Source organism: Lissotriton vulgaris, chromosome 7 (genome assembly GCF_964263255.1).
Source record: "Lissotriton vulgaris chromosome 7, aLisVul1.2, whole genome shotgun sequence".
Taxonomy (NCBI): domain Eukaryota; kingdom Metazoa; phylum Chordata; class Amphibia; order Caudata; family Salamandridae; genus Lissotriton; species Lissotriton vulgaris.
Window position 1 is genome coordinate 1,633,615,118 of NC_141695.1, and position 24,184 is coordinate 1,633,639,301.

Here is a 24,184-nt window from a genome sequence, read left to right on the forward strand (position 1 = left end):
ACTACTCACTCTTTACTACTCACTCTCTACTACTCTCTACTACTCACTCTCTACTACTCGCTCTCTACTACTCTCTACTACTCCCTCTCTACTACTCTCTACTACTCACTCTACTACTCACTCTCTACCACTCTCTATTCTCTCTCTCTGCTACTCACTCTCTACTACTCTCTACTCACTCTCTACTGCTCTCTACTACTCACTCTACTACTTACTCTCTACTACTCTCTACTACTCACTCTCTATTACTCACTCTCTACTACTCTCCACTACTCACTCTACTATTCACTCTACTACTCTCTACTACTCACTCTCTGCTACTCTCTCTACTGCTCTCTACTACTCTCTACTACTCACTCTCTACTCTCTATTACTCACTCTCTACTCTCTACCTCTCCACCTCTCTTTACTTCTCTCTCTACTAGTCTCTACCTCTCTACCGCTACCTCTCTACCTCTACCTCTCTACCTCTACACCTCTTCCTCTCTACCTCTCTCTACACGCACACATATACACAAATATATATGCATATATATGCATATGCATTTATATATATGTATGTGTATATACATATATATATACATACATATATAAACATATATAATCTGTATGTCTATATAAATACAAATATAAATGCATGCATACATATATGCATACATATGCATGTTATTTACATGAAAGTTTAAAAAACACTAATAAAAGCAAAGCTAAAAAGCCACCTCATTACAAACAGAATGGCTTCAACTTAAACCAGGGCGAGATCTATTGCATTTTCAGTGCTTGTTTACTTTGGTTCCATCAAGAAGGCATTCAGATGTGTCACACATTTGCCATAAATTCTGAATGTTAGCACTCTAGTTGTTCATTAGATCACTGTAGTAAAGCTACTGCTCACCAGGGAAGTTTGCTTCTGGTATTCAAAGTGCATGTTTCAGTCTGCATGTCAGAAGTTTTTTTAATGAAATACAAGAGGATTTGAGAAGTCACACAAAATATGCCCTAATTTTTCTTTCTGAAGCACTAATCATACTTTCTATGGCAAAATGAGCCCCCTCATTTTGTTCCTTTTTAAATTAAATGTTTTCAGACTTACCACTTCATTCCAATCAAGATGGCTTCTGGTGTGCCATACTTTTGTCATAAGTAAGACTGTTAGCGCTCTAGTTGTTCTTTAGAACACTCTGGGACATTCTGTCATTAGGCTATACTTGGGCTACATATGCGTGATATTTGGGCTACATTTGGGCTCTTTTGTCTCTGGTGGCCATCTTGGGAGATTGCATGTCAGAATTTTTTTATCAAATAGAAGAGGATTTGAGAAGTCACTCAAAATGTGCCCTACTTTTTCTTTCTGCAGCGCTAATAATACTTTCTATGGCAAAATATACCCCCTCATTTTGTTCCTTTTTAAATTAAATGTTTTAAGAGTTACCACTTTATTCCAATCAAGATGGCTTCAGGTGTGCTATAACTTTGTAATAAGTAGGACTGTTAGCGCTCTAGTTGTTCTTTAGAACACTCTAGGAGGCTGCAGTAGAACACAAAGGAATCAACTGACAGTCTCTGTCCTTGTTGGATGTACATGTTTTACTGAGAATGTCAGACTTCATTCTCACATGACTGAGAAAGATAATGTGAATTTACAGAAAATATGCTTTCAGTTTAGCTTATACATCCCCTTCCAAACCACTGTGGGAAAAGCATGAGATAATAGTTTTCTTTCAAACATGATTCATGATATCACAGCAGAAGGCTTTTTCACATGGCATAATCACTTTAGAACACACCACAATTCCTAAAATGAGTATGGTACCATCAACAAATGATTTATAATGTAACTAAAGTCCTAAAACCCTCTATTAACTACAATGCTTTTTAATGAGGTGCTATCGTGTATATTGGTCCCGAGATGGCTGCCAACACTTCTTGGATGAAGTGCTGACAGCCAATCAGATCAGATATGTGGTTAGGCTCCGCCCAGATATATATGTGTTTTTGAAGTTAATTTTCATAAAAACCACTGGAGCAATTTTCACCAAACATAGCAAAGGCACATCTGCGTACCAGTCCCTAGAATTTTGCAAAGTTTAGCGTTATTCCGTTCAGCGGTTCGGGCTGTAGATTTGTCAGACCGTCCTATGGAAATTAACATGGGGAAAACACGTTTTGGGACCCCCCTTTTTTCTCAGCCCCATTTAACAAATCCCTCCGAAACTTTCAGGGAAGGAGCGGAGCGGAGCTGGCCAAACTTTTGGAAAATTACACGCAAATTCCTCAACCAGCGCCAAAGTTATTCCCAATAGAATGCTGCGGATTTCCTATGGTAGCTAACCGTAACTATATATACCTACTGGCTATCGCCAGTAGGTGTTATATATATATATATATATATATATATATATATATATATATATTACCTACTGGCGATAGCCAGTAGGTATATATAGTTAGGATTTTTTCTCTATGGGACTTTTGAAAATTCTATGTCTAATAACTTTGGCGTTTGTGGACGGAATCGGCTGAAATTTTCAGGAAAATGGCACATTTTGTTTCTGAGCAGCCCCTGAAAATTTGGGGGGGGTCGTCAAGGGGGGGCCGAGAAAAAAGGGGGGTCCCAAAACGCGTTTTTCCCATGTTAATTTCCATAGGGCGGTTGGCCTCACTTTTAGCCCGAACGGCTGAATGGATTTCCACCAAACTTGGCAAAATTGTAGGGACTGTTAGCCCGATGTGCCTTTGCTGGGTCTCAATATATGTGCTCCAGTGGTTTTTGAGAAATTAACGTTTAAAACAAGATATATATCTGTAACAGCGCTCCGGGCAGCGCTCCGGTTCGCGTACTTTTCGCGTACTTTTCGCGTAACGGAACTTTGCGATGCGAAGCTGATTGGCTCTCCGGTGTCTGTCAACATTCTAAACAGTCCGGAGCGGCCGCCATCTTGTCTCTCGGTAGGATCGAGAGACAAGAGGAGGCCAAAACAAAGGCGGAAATGAAGGAAAGGGGGCAAGGTAGACCCCTTCTGACCCCCTAGGATTGATGAGGGGGATATTATAGAGCCACGCGGGGCCCCAAAAAAAAAAATCCGATTTTTTCGCCGTAGAGGCGCGCCCCGGTACGCGAACCGGGCAGCTAACCGGGCAGCTAACCGGGCAGCTAACCGGGAAGCTAACCGGCAGTGTAACGGGAGTCTGAGGAGTAGCTGATTGGCTGTCAACATTGTAAACAGTCCGGAGCGGCCGCCATCTTGTCTCTATATAGTTAGGATTTTTTCTCTATGGAACTTTTGAAAATTCTATGTCTAATAACTTTGGCGTTTGTGGACGGAATTGGCTGAAATTTTCAGGAAAATGGCACATTTTGTTTCTGAGCAGCCCCTGAAAATTTGGGGGGGGGGTCGTCAAGGGGGGGCAGAGAAAAAAGGGGGGTCCCAAAACGCGTTTTTAACATTGAGTTTTCCATAGGGCGGTTGGCCTCACTTTTAGCTCGAACGGCTGAATGGATTTGCACGAAACTTGGCAAAATTGTAGGGACTGTTAGCCCGATGTGCCCTTGCTAGGTCTCAATATATGTGCTTCAGTGGATTTTGAGAAATTAACGTTTAAAATAAGATATATATCTGTAACAGCGCTCCGGGCAGCGCTCCGGTTCGCGTACTTTTCGCGTAACGGAACTTTGCGATACGAAGCTGATTGGCTCTCCGATGTCTGTAAACATTCTAAACAGTCCGGAGCGGCCGCCATCTTGTCTCTCGGTAGGATCGAGAGACAAGAGGATGCCAAAACAAAGGGGGAAATGAAGGAAAGGGGGCAAGGTAGACCCCTTCTGACCCCCTAGGATTGATGAGGGGGATATTATAGAGCCACGCGGGGCCCCAAAAAAAAAAAAAATCCGATTTTTTTCGCCGTAGAGGCGTGCCCCGGTACGCAAACCGGGCAGCTAACCGGGCAGCTAACCGGGAAGCTAACCGGCAGTGTAACGGGAGTCTGAGGAGTAGCTGATTGGCTGTCAACATTGTAAACAGTCCGGAGCGGCCGCCATCTTGTCTCTATATAGTTAGGATTTTTTCTCTATGGAACTTTTGAAAATTCTATGTCTAATAACTTTGGCGTTTGTGGACGGAATTGGCTGAAATTTCCAGGAAAATGGCACATTTTGTTTCTGAGCAGCCCCTGAAAATTTGGGGGGGGGGGCGTCAAGGGGGGGCAGAGAAAAAAGGGGGGTCCCAAAACGCGTTTTTAACATTGAGTTTTCCATAGGGCGGTTGGCCTCACTTTTAGCTCGAACGGCTGAATGGATTTGCACGAAACTTGGCAAAATTGTAGGGACTGTTAGCCCGATGTGCCTTTGCTAGGTCTCAATATATGTGCTTCAGTGGATTTTGAGAAATTAACGTTTAAAATAAGATATATATCTGTAACAGCGCTCCGGGCAGCGCTCCGGTTCGCGTACTTTTCGCGTAACGGAACTTTGCGATACGAAGCTGATTGGCTCTCCGATGTCTGTAAACATTCTAAACAGTCCGGAGCGGCCGCCATCTTGTCTCTCGGTAGGATCGAGAGACAAGAGGATGCCAAAACAAAGGGGGAAATGAAGGAAAGGGGGCAAGGTAGACCCCTTCTGACCCCCTAGGATTGATGAGGGGGATATTATAGAGCCACGCGGGGCCCCAAAAAAAAAAAAAAATCTGATTTTTTCGCCGTAGAGGCGCGCCCCGGTACGCGAACCGGGCAGCTAACCGGGCAGCTAACCGGGAAGCTAACCGGCAGTGTAACGGGAGTCTGAGGAGTAGCTGATTGGCTGTCAACATTGTAAACAGTCCGGAGCGGCCGCCATCTTGTCTCTATATAGTTAGGATTTTTTCTCTATGGAACTTTTGAAAATTCTATGTCTAATAACTTTGGCGTTTGTGGACGGAATTGGCTGAAATTTTCAGGAAAATGGCACATTTTGTTTCTGAGCAGCCCCTGAAAATTTGGGGGGGGGGTCGTCAAGGGGGGGCAGAGAAAAAAGGGGGGTCCCAAAACGCGTTTTTAACATTGAGTTTTCCATAGGGCGGTTGGCCTCACTTTTAGCTCGAACGGCTGAATGGATTTGCACGAAACTTGGCAAAATTGTAGGGACTGTTAGCCCGATGTGCCCTTGCTAGGTCTCAATATATGTGCTTCAGTGGATTTTGAGAAATTAACGTTTAAAATAAGATATATATCTGTAACAGCGCTCCGGGCAGCGCTCCGGTTCGCGTACTTTTCGCGTAACGGAACTTTGCGATACGAAGCTGATTGGCTCTCCGATGTCTGTAAACATTCTAAACAGTCCGGAGCGGCCGCCATCTTGTCTCTCGGTAGGATCGAGAGACAAGAGGATGCCAAAACAAAGGGGGAAATGAAGGAAAGGGGGCAAGGTAGACCCCTTCTGACCCCCTAGGATTGATGAGGGGGATATTATAGAGCCACGCGGGGCCCCAAAAAAAAAAAAAAATCCGATTTTTTTCGCCGTAGAGGCGTGCCCCGGTACGCAAACCGGGCAGCTAACCGGGCAGCTAACCGGGAAGCTAACCGGCAGTGTAACGGGAGTCTGAGGAGTAGCTGATTGGCTGTCAACATTGTAAACAGTCCGGAGCGGCCGCCATCTTGTCTCTATATAGTTAGGATTTTTTCTCTATGGAACTTTTGAAAATTCTATGTCTAATAACTTTGGCGTTTGTGGACGGAATTGGCTGAAATTTTCAGGAAAATGGCACATTTTGTTTCTGAGCAGCCCCTGAAAATTTGGGGGGGGGGTCGTCAAGGGGGGGCAGAGAAAAAAGGGGGGTCCCAAAACGCGTTTTTAACATTGAGTTTTCCATAGGGCGGTTGGCCTCACTTTTAGCTCGAACGGCTGAATGGATTTGCACGAAACTTGGCAAAATTGTAGGGACTGTTAGCCCGATGTGCCTTTGCTAGGTCTCAATATATGTGCTTCAGTGGATTTTGAGAAATTAACGTTTAAAATAAGATATATATCTGTAACAGCGCTCCGGGCAGCGCTCCGGTTCGCGTACTTTTCGCGTAACGGAACTTTGCGATACGAAGCTGATTGGCTCTCCGATGTCTGTAAACATTCTAAACAGTCCGGAGCGGCCGCCATCTTGTCTCTCGGTAGGATCGAGAGACAAGAGGATGCCAAAACAAAGGGGGAAATGAAGGAAAGGGGGCAAGGTAGACCCCTTCTGACCCCCTAGGATTGATGAGGGGGATATTATAGAGCCACGCGGGGCCCCAAAAAAAAAAAAAAATCTGATTTTTTCGCCGTAGAGGCGCGCCCCGGTACGCAAACCGGGCAGCTAACCGGGCAGCTAACCGGGAAGCTAACCGGCAGTGTAACAGGAGTCTGAGGAGTAGCTGATTGGCTGTCAACATTGTAAACATTCCGGAGCGGCCGCCATCTTGTCTCTCGGTAGGATCGAGAGACAAGAGGAGGCCAAAACAAAGGGGGAAATGAAGGAAAGAGGGCAAGGTAGACCCCTTCTGACCGCCTAGGATTGATGAGGGGGATATTATAAAGCCACGCGGGGCCAAAAAAATCGGATTTTTTCGCCGTAGAGACGCGTCTTGGTACGCGAACCGGGCAGCTAACCGGGCAGCTAACCGGGAAGCTAACCGCCAGTGTAACGGGAGTCTGAGGAGAAGCTGATTGGCTGTTATCATTGTAAACAGTCTGGAGCGGCCGCCATCTTGTCGCTCTGTGGGATCGAGAGACAAGAGGTGGAAAAAAAAAAAGGTGTAAATGAATGAAAGGGGTAAGGCAGACCCCTCCTGAACCCCTAGGATTGATGAGGGGGCTATTAAAGTTCCCTGCGGGGCAAAAGAAAAAAAAATTGCGATTTTTCGTGGTAAAGGTGCTTCCTGGTACGTTAACTGGGCAGCTAACCGGCAGCGTAACGGGAGTCCGACATATTGTGTTTTTTGAACGTTTGTGATATGTGCACGTGTGGATTTTGTCTAATTAAGGTTAAAAAAATATATATATATCTTTAAGCGTGTTCTGGCGCGCTTACGTTTTGGGTTTGGTTTGCGCTGCAGAGACGATACGTCACTGTTATGCGATGCATCATGAGGCGTCTCACGGGCTACGTGATACGTCACTTAATAAAGAATATATTTTACAGCTATAGATATTAGCTTTTAAAAAACCAATGAAATTCACAGAAAAAACCATAGGTTATAGACCATATATAGTTAGGAATTTGCATTTACAAAACCTTGAAAATTCACTGAAAAAACCATAGGTTATAGACCATATATAGTTAGGGATTAGCATTTAAAAAACCTTATTTTATTTGCACAAAACCATTGAAATTCCATATATAGTTAGTTGCACTAACTATATATCGCGGACCCGCAATCCACTGCTAATGATGTCACATATTACATCATTCATGACATGGTCAGTGACATCACTGATAACATCACTGATGACATCTAAAATGACATCACTGATGACATCACTGATGACATCTCAAATGACATCACTGATGACATCACTGACATCTCATTTGACATTACTGATTACATCACTGATGATATCATTTATGTGATAATACATCTTCAGACTCTAATATAACCTTAGATACACTCAGTGTAAACAGGCACTCACAGACTGTCACACATCCATGGAGTTACTCACACACCTAGTCAGTCATGCAAAGAATCAATCACATCTCCATTTCCTCAACTATACAGTTATACACACCTTACTTATTCAAATATATACTAACACATATTTACTCTCTTATACAATCCTTGATACAAGTTCACAATGATTCATACAACCACTCTCACATTCACTGGCTCTTATGTTCAGTTATTTATATATGTCAACTCTCACATGGAGTGTGTTTTACATATGTACTTACTTTGACATGTAGCACTGAGATATCCATTCACTCACCAATATACTCATGCACACAGTCAACCTTCCATACAGCTGTTTCTACATGCACTTTTGAACCCATACACCTAGGGAATCAACTGCTCACACATCTATGCACAGATTTATACACCTCCCAGCCACCCACACACATACTCAGTCTCCCATACAAATACTTGGGCAACCATTCAATAACCCATATAGTTTCTGATATAGCTACTGATTTAAACATGCAGCAGTTTACAGAACAACATAAATAAGAATTGCCAAATTAAGACACTTTAATCACTAACCCATGCACTCAGTGAGACACATTTAATCATTCTCTCATACAGTCAGTCATGCACCTACTAAATCCTTCATCCAGACACTTCTACATCCACTCATTCTTCAATATGTAAGACATATTTTAACTTTACAGAAACATATAGTCACTGGGTGTTGTCATCAGTGATGTCATCAGTGATGTCATTTGAGATGTCATCAGTGATGTTATCAGTGATGTCACTGACCATGTCATGAATGATGTAATATGTGACATCATTAGCAGTGGATTGCGGGTCCGCGATATATAGTTAGTGCAACTAACTATATATGGAATTTCAATGGTTTTGTGCAAATAAAATAAGGTTTTTTAAATGCTAATCCCTAACTATATATGGTCTATAACCTATGGTTTTTTCAGTGAATTTTCAAGGTTTTGTAAATGCAAATTCCTAACTATATATGGTCTATAACCTATGGTTTTTTCTGTGAATATATATATATATATATATATATATATATTCACAGAAAAAACCATAGGTTATAGTGGATATATAGTTAGGAATTTGCATTTACAAAACCTAGAAAATTCAATGAAAAAACCATTGGTTTTAGGCCATATATAGTTAGGGATTTGCATTTACAAAACCTTATTTTACTCGCATAAAACCATTGAAATTCCATATATAGTTATAAGCGCTAACTATATATCGCGCACCCGCAATCCACTGCTGATGATGTCACATATTACATCATTCATGACATGGTTAGTGACATCACTGATGACATCACTGATGACATCTCAAATGACATCACTGATGACATCTCAAATGACATCACTGATGACAACATCCAGTGACTGTATGTTTCTGTAAAGTTAAAATATGTCTTACATATTGAAGAATGAGTGGATGTATAAGTGTCTGGATGAAGGATTTAGTAGGTGCATGACTGACTGTATGAGTGAGTGATTAAATGTGTCTCACTGAGTGCATGGGTTAGTGACTAAACTGTCTTAATTTGTGCATCAGTATGTCTGTTGTTGTGTAAGCTGCTGCATGTGTTGATCAGTAGCTATAAGAGTGGCTATATGGGTTATTGATTGGTTGCCCAAGTATTTGAATGGGAGGCTGAGTGTGTGTGTGGGTGGCTGGGAGGTGTGTGACTCTGTGCATAGATGTGTAAGCAGTTGATTCACTAGGTGTATGAGTTCAAGAGTGCCTGTGGAAACAGCTATATGGGCGGTTGACTGTGCATGGGTGTGTTGGTGAGTGAATGGATATCTTAGCGCTACATGTGCAAGTAAGTATGTATGTAAAACACAATACATGTGAGAGTTGACATATATAAATAACTGTGGATAAGAGCCAGTGAATGTGTGAGTGGCTGTATGATTAACTGTGAGCTTGTATCAGAGATCGTATAAGAGATTAAATATGTGTTAGTATATGTTTGAATAAGTAAGGTGTGTATAACTGTATAGTTGAGAAAATGGAGGTGTGATTGATTTTTGGCATAACTGACTAGGTGTGTGAGTAACTCCATGGATGAGTGACAGTCTGTGACTGTCTGTTTACAGTGATTGTATCTAAGGTTATATTAGAGTCTGAAGAGGTTCATGGTATTATCACATGAATGATATCATCAGTGATGTTATCAGTCATGTCAAATTTTGATGTTTTCAGTGATGTCATCAGTGATGTCATTTGAGATGTCATCAGTGATGTCATCAGTGATGTCACTAACCATGTCATGAATGATGTAATATGTGACATCATCAGCAGTGGATTGCGGGTGCGCGATATATAGTTAGCGCTTATAACTATATATGGAATTTCAATGGTTTTATGCGAGTAAAATAAGGTTTTGTAAATGCAAATCCCTAACTATATATGGCCTAAAACCAATGGTTTTTTCATTGAATTTTCTAGGTTTTGTAAATGCAAATTCCTAACTATATATCCACTATAACCTATGGTTTTTTCTGTGAATTTCATTGGTTTTTTAATAGCAAATATGAAAAGCTTTAAAATGTCAAGTACGTGATAGATAAAAACATTTTCGTATTTATGCACGCTGATGTGCTTTGAACGCTGCACCCCCCCCTCCCCTCTTTTGTCTTAGTAGTACTCTCTCTTTGCAGATAGTGAACGGTAGTTAACGCAAGCCTTTGCCCCCGTTGTAATCCGTCGTGCCTACTTGTCTCTCCATTTGATTGATTGTTGTCCAAGCATTTACTGTTTTAGAATTGGTTCTCTTTGGATCATTCTCTATTTACAAACAAGCACAAAGTCGCAATACTCTGTTTAGTCTTTGCAGATAGTGAAAAATCGTGTAAAAAAATAAAAGTAATCGAGCGAAATCAGTAGGCCACTAATTGGATCTCTTTTTGACCTCGCTAAAATAGAAATATTAGGAACAACCCTTCATGAGAAATACGAAAATAGTGAGATGAACTGAGCTCCACACCATGAGGGCTGCAAGACAGCTCGGCTCCATCACCCATCCCGCACAAAATAACGACAAACCCTATGCAAATATTAAAAATATAGACAACATACCAGCAAAGAAACAGGGTAAAACATTTTATTAAAAAACTATTTACATAACGTTGGTTTATAAGATGATGTCAGTAGTGGACCGATGTGTGAATAGGTCGAAAGCAGCACAAGGCTCCAAGATCCGGATGGCAAGCTCCTGGATGTTGGGTGCCATAGTTCAGAGTTCTGAGTTTGAGCCCTTTTCAATGCCTGTACTTTGTTGAATCAAAATGGCGGCTTGACACAAAGCTGACTCAAGCGTTGCTACTGATGCTATGCAGACCAAAACTGGTTTTCAGTTTGTACATTTTTCTAGATTTTTCAATCCAAGTTTGGTTGACTTTGATGAACGATGGCTTCAAACTTTCAACATACGGTGTGGTGGCCGTGACTGGGAGGGGGCGCTTCGCTCCTGCCCCCTCCCCAAGTAAGATTTTCATACGTGAAAGTACGTTAATGGTTTTGGTCCCTGAGTTGCTTCGATGTCACTGCCATTCTCAAGTGGCATAAGTTCTGGATGTTGGGTGCCATAGTTAAGAGTTCTGAGCAGTGCTTGTAACACTGTCTGAAGCTTATTTCCACCTACTGCAGCTTCACTATTCTCAAAGTAAGTGAGTGTCGTTTGTGGACCTGACTGCATTAGAAAACAATGTGATATGTTACCTTCCTAAACAGCTTGACGGAGGCCCCTGAGGGGCGGTGTGATGGCCATGGACTCGGAGAAGACGCTTGGCTCCGACACCCTCCCCAAGTCTTATAGCACTGGTGTAGCCTGAGATCGCCCCCGACATAGGCGGCCGGCTCCCGGGGTCCGGCGGAACTTTTTGCCTTTTGATGACTCTTCAATTCTGGACCTTGTCCCACAATCCGTTTGATCTGAAGACACGCTGTAGTGGAGCGACCCCTTTACCGTTTCAGTTGCCATTCCGCCCGCTTTTGCTACACTGTGCCTCTTCCGCCATTCAGCTGTTTACCGCCCGCTCTTGCGACTACAGCGTCTCGCTCACCATGTAGTTGAGTTGCTCTAGCTCTTGCGGTGCAGCGATAGGCGGCTGCCACAGGACTCTCAAAATAGCGGCCGGCTCTTCGGTTTTGGGCCTGGTCCACTAAAATGGCCCTGGGACACCTTTGAACTCGGACGCTTGCCTGATAGGGCTTGGGCTCCATTCTCGAAAAGCGTCCCCTCAGCCGTGAAGATTCTCCAAAAGTCTTGGGGGCCTCCGACTCCCGCAGGCTTCTGGTGGGGAGCGGCTGCCATGATTGCTCGTGGAATGGCCACGACGGAGCTACGAGATGGTAGTGCTCTCATGCTGACGCCAGCTTTAGTCAGAAACATCCAGAAACACTGTAGACTACCAATTCGATCAGTTCCGGTAGCGCCCCAACATGACCCAGAAGAGAAGAACTTGCCCTCCCCTCTTTGACTGATGGTTCTTGTTGCCTGTCCCCTCTGTTGTCATTTAACAGAACTTTTTGAACTGCTGAAAGGGGTTGTGTTCCGAACGCTGGTTGGTGGAGACATTTTGACTATATTCTTGACCTACGTTGTCGCGTAATGCGTTATATGACACGCCGCGTTAGCGCACCCGGAAGTGATCCGAGGGGCAGCGCGCAGCGCGTAACGTAAGCATAACAGGTCATGTGACTTGTTAATAAAACTTTTCATTGATTCATTTTACTTTTGTTATTTTAATGATGAAAAGCTTGGTCATATGACCTAAAAATTACGCTTTTTATTGTTTTCGAACATTATTTTTTTTTAAACATATGTTATAATATTCCAGGCTAATGTACTTTCCCGGAAAATTTACAACTGTCCTGCAAGTAAAATATATTCCTTTTTCGAGAAAAAGGGCGTTTCTTCCTTCCATGACGGAGCCGTTGAGTAAAAGAGATTCGGCCTGCTGTCTTAGTCGCCGATACGCCTGATTATCAGATTCTTATCGATCACTTTATGTTGCAAAAATGAAAAACACAACTGCCCTTGACCATTTATCTTTACTGCGTTCCTACATATTATACCTTTTATCCGTCATGTAATTGGACTGCTTTATTTCACTTGCCTTTTACTAATTCGAAAACAGTGACTAAAAGTAAAAACTTTACCAATGTAAATACTACTACCGTGTTTTGTTTTAAAAACCTTTATTGTGAAAATGTCAGTATACAAATACGGGCCTATAACCACGTGGGCCGGCCACGGAGCAAACTGAAATCGTATATGATGAGGAGACATTTACACTGTAGAGGAACGTAACGAGCGGGCCATTTGGTTGCAAGAACAAAGGTGTCTAACAGTTGCGGAATCGGTGGACGTACATTTTGTAATAAAAAAACGACAGGGCCACTTACAATAACATTTTCTAGATATACATTTGCAGGCAAGGAGTTACGAGTCCCATTTATACCGGCGCCATTTTGGGCGAGGCCGGGCAGGTCCAAGATATAGTCAAAATGTCTCCACCAACCATCGGCCAGACCAGAACCCCTTTCGGCCCTTTATGCTACAAAATGGTGTCTTCCATTCAGAAAATATTGTTGGCAACATTTTGAAAGGAAACAGAAACAGCCGTTCTCCTAGTGAGTTTCACATTGTTACATTTAGGAAGAATGTTGAAGAGTAATATGTGGTAAATCTGAAGCCATTTTTCTACAAACTCTCAATCAGACTTGGATGGAAAAAAAAATTCTGAAGAATGTACAAACTGAAAACCAATTTTTGTCTGTATAGCATCAACAGCAACGCTTGAGTCAGCTTTGTGTCAAGCCGCCATTTTCATTCAATCAATAGCGTCCCCCTGAACACACTCAGGGACCTGGTCGTGTCTTCAGATGAAACGGATTGTAAGAAAAGAAGCAGAAAGGAAAAGGAAAAAAGTTCCGCTGGACCTCGGGAGCCGGCCGCCTATGTCATGTGCGACCTTTGGCCACACCAGGGCAATAGTGAAGCTGCAGCAGGTGCAAATAAGCTTCAGACAGTCTTACAAGCACTGCTCAGAACTCTCAACTGAGGCACTCAACGTCCAGGACTTGCCATTCGGATCTTGGCGCCTTGTGCTGGTTCCGACCTATTCACACATCGGTCCACTACTGACATCACCTCATAAGTCAACGGGGCACCCCACGCCGACTTTCGGCGCAGCATTGTAGGATGGCCACACCAGTGCGGCAACTTGCTGGACACAACCTCGGTGCCATCCGGATCTCGGCGCGTTCGACTCACTGTACCGCAAGAGTGACCGGAACTCAGCTGGACACGCCGTCTTTCGGCGCAGCATTGTAGGATGGCCACACCACTGCAGCAATTTGCTGGACACCACCTTGGGCAACAGTGAAGCTGCAGCAGGTGCAAATAAGCTTCAGATAGTCTTACAAGCACTGCTCAGAACTCTCAACTATGGCACTCAACATCCAGGACTTGCCATTCGGATCTTGGCGCCTTGTGCTGGTTCCGACCTATTCACACATCGGTCCACTACTGACATCACCTCATAAGCCAACGGGGCACCCCACGCCGACTTTCGGCACAGCATTGTAGGATGGCCACACCAGTGCGGCAACTTGCTGGACACAACCTCGGTGCCATCCGGATCTCGGCGCGTTCGACTCACTGTACCGCAAGAGTGACCGGAACTCAGCTGGACACGCCGTCTTACGCCGCAGCATTGTAGGATGGCCACACCAGTGCGGCAATTTGCTGGACACCACCTCGGTGCCATCCGGATCTCGGCGCGTTGTGCTGCCTTCGGCCTATTTGCACATCGGTCCGCTACTGACGCCGCCTCACGTGCCAACGGATTTTCTACGCTTTTTGTAGCCCTATGCCGCATAACAGGTCATGTGACTTGTTTATAAAACTTTTCATTGGTTCATTTTACTTTTGGTTTCCTAAAGATGGAAGGCTTGGTCATATGACCTAAAAATAACACTTTTCATTGGTTTAGAACATTTTTTTTCCCAAACGATGAAAGCCCCACCTTGTTTCTGGATGTTTCAGACTGAAGCTGGCGTCAGCATGAGAGCACCACCAGCTCGTGGCTCCGTCGTGGTCATTCCACGAGCAATCATGGCAGCCGCTCCCCACCGGAAGCCTGCGGGAGTCGGGGGCCCCCAAGACTTTTGTAGAATCTTCACGGCTGAGGGGACGCTTTTCGAGAATGGAGCCCAAGCCCTAGCAGGCAAGCGTCCGAGTTCAAAGGTGTCCCAGGGCCATTTCAGTGGACCAGGCCCAAAACCGAAGAGCCGGCCGCCATTTTAAGAGTCCTGTGGCAGCCGCCTATCGCTGCACTGCAAGAGTGGGAGCAACTCAACTACATGGTGAGCGAGACGCTGTAGCCGCAAGAGCGGGCGCAACTCAGCTGGATGGCCGCCACCTGGGGAGGCCTGTTCACGCCACCTCCCCCACGCCCCCCCCCCTCCGAGCCGCCCCACGCCAATTTTCGGAGCAGCATTGTAGGATACCAAAACCAGTGCGGCAGTTTACTGGACATCACCTGGGTGCCATCAACATCTCAGCGCGTTCTGCTGCCTTGGGACTATTCGCACAACAGACCGCTACTGACGAGGCCTCCCCCCGCCCCACCCGGGACGCCCCACGCCAATTTTCGGAGCAGCATTGTAGGATACCAAAACCAGTGCGGCACCCAGGCGACATCACCTGGGTGCCGTCCACAACTCAGCACGTTCTGCTGCCTTGGGACTATTCGCACAAAAAACAGCTTCTGACAATTGTTGCTTTTTGGGGGGAAAAATGTTTAAATGTTTTTACAGTTTTTGTTCCGTTCATTATAGTTAAAAGTTAATAAAGTTTTTAAATCTAACTTTGTTGGAGTGCTATATATGTTTAAAAAATCGGGTGAATGGGCCCTTGAATCGGGTTATTGTCATGTGTGGGCTTTGCAAGTGTACTGCTACAAGATCGGACATTTCAAACTCAAATGCACGTTCTTTTTCTTACCTTTCCGAAGCATGGAGTGCAATAGCAGGCAGAGAAAGGGTGATGCACGTGTTGAACACTGCCTGGCCTGGCAAGTTGCCGGCGGTGCCCCCCCCGCCCGCTCCTGAAAGAGGGCACACACACACCGCCGCTCCGAGTACTTCACAAATCTTTAAAAGACCATGCGCTTGTTCATGAGGCTTAAATAGTTTATCACCCCTTCTAGAACCCCTGCATCGACCCTCTGACGTTTCCTGGAAGAATTAGCACGTAACACAATACCAAGCCCTGTCAGCTGAAACCCCCGAGAAATCATGGGGCATATTATCAAGGGGGTTTATTTCCGCTTTTTGGGCTTTAAAAGCCAAAAAAAAAGAAATAAAATTATCTCCCTATTACCAAGCTGTCGCTAACACCAGTTAGTGACATCTAAAAGGAGATAGCGACCATCTTGGGCCCCGCTTTGCATATCAGTGATATTTATCACTAATGACATGCAAAGTGGGCGTGCCAAGATTTTAGCGACTGGAAACAGTCCCTAACCATCGCTATCTCCTATTACCAACTTTTGGAGATATTCGCGCTAAGCGCAAATATCTCCAAAACCTAACACCTGCCCTGACCAGTTTTAGCCATGTTATCCAATGGGAAGTGGATAACATGGCTAAGAGCATTTGCTGGATAATGCATGAATATCGCTGACTTTTCAACGATATTCATGCATTGCGGCCGTTTTTTATCGCATTTGCGATAAACCTTGCTAATAGCAAGGTTTATGTGCGATAAAATTCGCCGATGTGCGGCGATAATTTTTGTCTCTAAACAAGTTAGAGACAAAAATTATCGCTAGTTGTTGATAATATGCCCCCGGGTTTTTGCTTGCAGGAATCGGGAGGCGGGAGACTAGCACTGAAATCAGTAGTCTCACGCCTGAATCGGGAGGGTTGGCATGTCTGGATACTCTACAGCTGGGGCCATAAACTACATCCGCAGGGCTAGGTGATAGCCTAGGTCCGGCCTGGACAATCGGACACAGAGGAAGAGGAGTGTCAGAGGGTGCGGTAGTGAATAGGGTGAAAGGGAGGTGTCGGGCGGGCACAGGGTGTGATTTTCAGAGAAGAGCAGCGCAGATGGGGGGAAGTATATGGCCCATGCATGAGAGAAAGAGCGGGGGTGACCAGTGCGTGGGGGAGATGCTTGCGAGGGTGGGGAGCCATGCTGAGGATCGGCGGCGTGCAGAGAGTGGCCCTGGTCAAGGCATCTAAAATGGCTGCCGTGCACGACAAAATTGTGGCATTGGACAAAAACGCAAGATGGCGAAGACAATGTTTATCAATAAGGATTCATTTATAACAAAATATTTACTCGCAGTGACAAAATGGTGGTCAACACTTCCTGATTTCCATCGAATCGAACGTTAACAAACGTCACGCAGCAAAAAAAAAAAAAAAAAAGCTCACGCACAGAGCAGTTTTTAGCCATGTTATCCAATGGAAGGTTGATAACATGGCTAAGAGCATTTGCTGGATAATGCATGAATATCGCTGACTTTTCAGCGATATTCATGCATTGTGGCCGATGTGCGGCGATAATTTTTGTCTCTAAACAATTAAAACGAAACACAAAATGGCGAATTCCTGTTTCGCTACCAGTTTGCGGCCCAGTTCGCGGCCCGTGAAGCGCTTCTACCGTGAAAAATCATTTTTTTTTATTTTCCCCACGGGACCCTTTAATAACCCCAACAACATTCCTAGGGGGTCAAGAGGGGTATACCTTGCCCCCTTTCAATAAATTCCCCCTTCGTTTTTCACCTCTTCTTCTCTCTCGATCCTACCGAGAGATAAGATGGCGGCCGCTCCGGACTGTTTAGAATGTTGACAGACACCGGAGAGCCAATCAGCTTTCTGCGCGCAAAGTTCCGTTTCGCGAAAAGTAAGCGGACCGGATCGCTGCCCGGAGCGCTGTTACAGATATATATCTTGTTTTGAACGTTAATTTCTCAAAAACTACTGGAGCACATATATTGAGACCTAGCAAAGGCACATCGGGCTAACAGTCCCTACAATTTTGCCAAGTTTCGTGTAAATCCATTCAGCCGTTCGAGCTGAAAGTGAGTCCAACCGCCCTATGGAAAACTCAATGTTAAAAACGTGTTTTGGGACCCCCCTTTTTTCTCGGCCCCCCCTTGCCGACCCCCCCCCAAATTTTCAAGGGCTGCTCAAAAACAAAATGTGCCATTTTCCTGAAAATTTCAGCCGATTCCATCCACAAACGCCAAAGTTATTAGACATAGAATTTTCAGAAATCCCATAGGGAAAAAATCCTAACTATATATACCTACTGGCGACCGCCAGTAGGTAATATATATATATATATATATATATATATATATATGAAAGCTCCAAGTTTACCCACTGGTTCGGGAAGCACTCCAGCCACGGTGTACATCCACACACCCACAACCACGTCTCAGACAGCCGACGCGTTTCGAAAATTAATTCTTCTTCAAAGGCTTCATTCCACAAAGTACACAGAGTTCGTTGAGACCACACCTTTATTCCATGCAAAAACATTAGTTGCCTTCTGATAGGCTGCCGTTAAATGCCTCCTGATAGGCTAAAGGTTTTCTGGGAAACGTAGTCCACCATGTACAGTTGCATGCAGAATTACATTAAAAGACCCTCCAATGGGCCCCGAGGCGTGCGTGGTAATTGAAAGGTGCCGTGGCTCCAAAAGATCGGGACAAGATTCCCTGTTCACTGGCCCGCTGCTTTTCTGCCTTCATGCGGTGGTGTTTCCCCTTACGGCTGGGCTGCCGCGTGCACATGAAAGCTCCAAGTTTACCCACTGGTTCGGGAAGCACTCCAGCCACGGTGTACATCCACACACCCACAACCACCTCTCAGACAGCCGACGCGTTTCGAAAATTAATTCTTCTTCAAAGGCTTCATTCCACAAAGTACACAGAGTTCGTTGAGACCACACCTTTATTCCATGCAAAAACATTAGTTGCCTTCTGATAGGCTGCCGTTAAATGCCTCCTGATAGGCTGAAGGTTTTCTGGGAAACGTAGTCCACCATGTACAGTTGCATGCGGAATTACATTAAAAGACCCTCCAATGGGCCCCGAGGCGTGCGTGGTAATTGAAAGGTGCCGTGGCTCCAAAAGATCAGGACAAGATTCCCTGTTCACTGGCCCGCTGCTTTTCTGCCTTCATGCGGTGGTGCTTCCCCTTACGGCTGGGCTGCCGCGTGCACATGAAAGCTCCAAGTTTACCCACTGGTTCGGGAAGCACTCCAGCCACGGTGTACATCCACACACCCACAACCACGTCTCAGACAGCCGACGCGTTTCGAAAATTAATTCTTCTTCAAAGGCTTCATTCCACAAAGTACACAGAGTTCGTTGAGACCACACCTTTATTTTAATGAGGTGCTATCATGTATATTGGTCCCGAGATGGCTGCCAACACTTCTTGGATAAAGTGCTGACAGCCAATCAGATCAGATATGTGGTTAGGCTCCGCCCAGATATATATGTGTTTTTGAAGTTAATTTTCATAAAAACCACTGGAGCAATTTTCACCAAACATAGCAAAGGCACATCTGCATACCAGTCCCTAGAATTTTGCAAAGTTTGGCGTTATTCTGTTCAGCGGTTCGGGCTGTAGATTTGTCAGACCGTCCTATGGAAATTAACATGGGGAAAACACGTTTTAGGAGCCCCCTTTTTTCTCAGCCCCATTTAACAAATCCCTCCGAAACTTTCAGGGAAGGAGCGGAGCGGAGCTGGCCAAACTTTTGGAAAATTACACGCAAATTCCTCAACCAGCGCCAAAGTTATTCCCTATAGAATGTTGCGGATTTCCTATGGTAGCTAACCGTAACTATATATACCTACTGGCTATCGCCAGTAGGTGTTATATATATATATATATATATATATATATATATATATATATATATATATATATATATATATATATATATATATATATATATATATATATTTATTTATATATATATATATTTTTTTGCACAAATTCAATTTTCTCAACAACTACTGGAGGGATTTTCACCAAATAAAGAAAAGGCACTACTGCATACCTGTCCCTACCATTTTGCCATTTAAAAAACCTTGCAAATTCACTTAAAAAACCATAGGTTTCAGGCCTTATATAGTTAGGAATTAGTATTTAAAAAACCATTGAAATTGCTTCTATATAGTTAGTTGTACTAACTATGTTTCGCGCACCCGCAATCCACTGCTGATGATGTCACATATTACATCATTCATGACGTGGTCAGTGACATCACTGATGACATCTCAAATGACATCACTGATGACATCTCATTTGACATCACTGATCACATCACTGATGATATCATTCACGTGATAATACGATGCACCTCCTCACACTCTAATATAACCTTTGATACACCCAGTGTTAAATACAGACTACCATTCTTGAAACCATTGACACACCAATACCAGTTACTACATACACCCTCACTGATTCCTAGGTCTACACACACATTCACTCATTCACCCATAGAATCGCTCATACATACAGTCACTCATCAATACAACACTATCATATGCATTCATACTCCTATACAGACACTCACACACTGCCACTCATCCATGGAGTTACTCACACACCTAGTCAGTCATGCAAAGAATCAATCACACTTCCATTTCCTCAACTATACAGTTAAACACACAACACCTTACTTATTCAAACATATACTAACTCATACTTACTCTCTTATACAATCACTGATACAAGTACACAATGATCCATACAGCCACTTGCACATTCACTGGCTCTCATGTATAGTCATTTATATATGCCAACTTTCACATGCACTGTGTTTTACATATGTACTTACTTGGACATGTAGCACTGAGATAGCCATTCACTCACCAACACACCCATGCACACAGTCAACCGCCCATATAGCTGTTTCCACATGCACTCTTGAACTCATACACCTAGTGAATCAACTGCTCACACATCTATGCACAGAGTCACACACCTCCCAGCCACCCACACACACACTCAGTCTCCCATTCAAATACTTAGGCAACCAATCAAAACCCATATAGCCACTCATATAGCTACTGTTCAACACATGCAGCAGCTTACACAACAACAGACATACTGTGAAAAAGTGAGTGATTAAATGTGTCTTACTAAATGCATGGGTTAGTGACTAAACTGTCTGACATTCAGACAGTTTAGTCACTAACCCATGCATTTAGTAAGACACATTTAATCACTCACTCATACAGTCATCACGCACCTACTAAATCCTTCATCCAGACCCTTATACTTCCACTCATTCTTCAATATGTAAAACATATTTAAACTTTACAGAAACACACATTCACTGGATGATGTCATCAGTGATGTCATCAGTGATGTCAAATGAGATGTCATCAGTGATGTCATCAGTGATGTCAAATGAGATGTCATCAGTGATGTCATCAGTTATGTCATTTGAGATGTCCTCAGTGATGTCATCAGTGATGTCACTGACCATGTCATGAATGATGTAATATGTGACATCATCAGCAGTGGATTGCAGGTGCGTGAAATATAGTTAGTACAACTAACTATATTGGAGCAATTTCAATGGTTTTTTAAATGCTAATTCCTAACTATATAAGGCCTGAAACCTATGGTTTTTTAAGTGAATATATATATATATATATATATTCACTGAAAAAACCATAGGTTTAACACCAGTTATAGTTAGCTGGAAATTTTACTGACATAAAACCATTGAAATTCCCACGTTATAGTTAGTTGGACTCACTATAACTTGCACGTGTAATGCACTGATGACACCATCCAGTGAATGTGTGTCTTTCAGATAAATAAATATGTTTTATATATGTATGTTAAGGTCGATGGAAGAATATTTGTTTAAATTATTGTCTTAATGGATGTTTTTAAAAAAAATAATAATTGGATATCTGCCTTATTAAGTGTATCTTAGTGAATACATATATTAGCGAGTGAAAGTAGGTCAGTTTCTCTGTCATCAGTGATGTCATGAGTGATGTCACTGACCATGTCATGAGTGATGTAATATGTGATGTCATCAGCAGTGCATTACACGTGCAAGTTATAGTGAGTCCAACTAACTATAACGTGGGAATTTCAATGGTTTTATGTCAGTAAAATTTCCAGCTAACTATAACTGGTGTTAAACCTATGGTTTTTTCAGTGAATTTAATAGGTTTTTTAAATGCTAATTCCTAACTATAACTGGTGTGAAACCTATGGTTTTTTCAGTGAATTTCATAGGTTTTTTAAATGCTAATTCCTTTCTATATCGAGTTTCTAACCTTTTTTTTTTTTTTACAATTTGCTGTTTTTTTTAAAGTATTCATTTTTTTAATATATTTTTTTTCTTTTGCGCTCTGGGTGCGCGCTCCGGGAAGCTTTCAGCTAAGCTCTCCGGTAAGCTTTCCGGTGAGCTCACCTGAAAGCGCACCCAGAGCGCTACTGTCGTTCGTGAAAAAAAATATGAATGAAAAGTTAATAATAATGCAAAACATTTCGTTCCATACAAATAAAATCCGTTTTTTTTTATAAGGAAAATGATTATGTATTTCTGTAAAAGTTTGATGACGTCACTTTGGCGCGCAACGTAAGTGCCCTCGGAAGCGCCTACGATCGCGCCGCGTAAACGCACCCGGAAGCGCCCAAGATCGCGCCACGTTTGCGCCCCGGAAGCGCCTACGATCGCGTCGCATAAACGCACCCGGAAGTGCTCCGGAGCGCGCTGCGTAAGCGTGTCGGGTCATGTGACCCTAAAATAACACTTTTCATTGGTTGCTAACAGTTTTTTTTTACAAAGAATGAAATCCCCACCCATTTCCTTCACTATTGCTTTGTACTTGGAGAGAGCAAGAGCTGTTCTGTGTACTATCTTCATCTCCTACTTTCCTGATCTACAGCAATGGCTGCAAGAGAGTCATCCAGCAGTGATTCAGAGGCATTTGTAGATGAGGACCCTCCTAGGCAGAAGAAAAAAATCCATTTCATCTGGAAATTTTATAACATCCCTGAAGGAGAAAAAAAAGTCAACGCTCCAAAAGTAACCTGCAAAATATGTGGTAGTACTTTATCCAGAGGCAATCCTCTGAAAAAATATAGTTTTGGAAATGCCAATTTAATCAGGCATGTCAAAAGAAGACACCCAAACAACTTTGCGAGGGAGAGTGTCAGAGACCTGGCACGGAAATTACCCACAGATGGCGGCAGCACCTCCACTGGTGGAGCAACACCTTCGGGACCATCCCGTAGAAGAATGGTCCCTAACATACAGCCAGAGTTTGCAGGCATCAAATTTCTGTGCACGGAGTGTGACGAACTGCTCTGCTATGGGGAGCAGAGTGTTGAACTCATTGCCCAAAAGAAACAGCAACACCGCTGCCCTGACAGTCCCTAAATTTTCACATTTTTTTGCTCCTGTTGAGCCGTTTTGGAATCCCTGTTTTTTGTTTTTCCCTTGACAAAAATCCAAAAAAATTATAAAATTGTTTTAAAAAGTCTAAAAAAAAAAAATATAAAACAACAAAATCAAAAAAAAAAGTTCTTTTCAGAACTACCTCTAATTTATAAAAAAATGCAATTTTTTTGTGAAAAAAAATCTGTCATTTTTTATCTCCATCGTACGCTCCCCAGTAAGCTCCCCGGTACGCGTACCGGGTGCGCCCCCGCGGAAATCGATTTTTTTTTATTTTTTTATTTTTTACCCGCGGGACCCTTTTATGGCCCCCACATCAAAACTAGGGGGTCAGAGGGGGTCTACTCTTCCCCCTTATGGTCATTTGCCCCTTTTTTTTTAAACCCCTTGTGTCTCGATTTTACCGAGACACAAGATGGCGGCCGCTCCAGACTGTTTAGAATGTTTACAGACACCCAAGAGCCAATCAGCTTTCTGCGCGCAAGTCGCGTGGCACGACTGGAGCGCTTTTCGGTGCGCGCACCGGAGAGCGCCTATAGATATATATATTTTTTTGAACCTAAATTACTCAAAATCCACTGGAACACATATCTTGAGACATAGCAAAGGCACATCGGGCTACCAGTCCCTACAATTTTGCCAAGTTTGCTGTATATCCATTCAGCCGTTCGAGCTAAAAGTGAAATCGACCGCCCTATGGAAATTAACATGGGGAAAACGCGTTTTGGGACCCCCCTTTTATCTCGGCCCCCGCTTGACGTATCCCCCCCAAACTTTCAAGGAAGAACCGGAGCTCGACGAGGCCATTTCAGGAAATTTTCAGGCAGATTCGTCAACCGGTGCCAAAGTTATTCCAAATAGAATTTTGAGATTTAACATTGAAAAAAATCCTAACTATAACTACCTACTGGCAACCGCCAGTAGGTAATATATATATATATATATATATATATATATATATATATATATATATATATATATATATTACCTACTGGCGGTCACCGGTAGGCAGTTATGGTTAGGACCTAGTTACTAAGCATGAGCGAATTT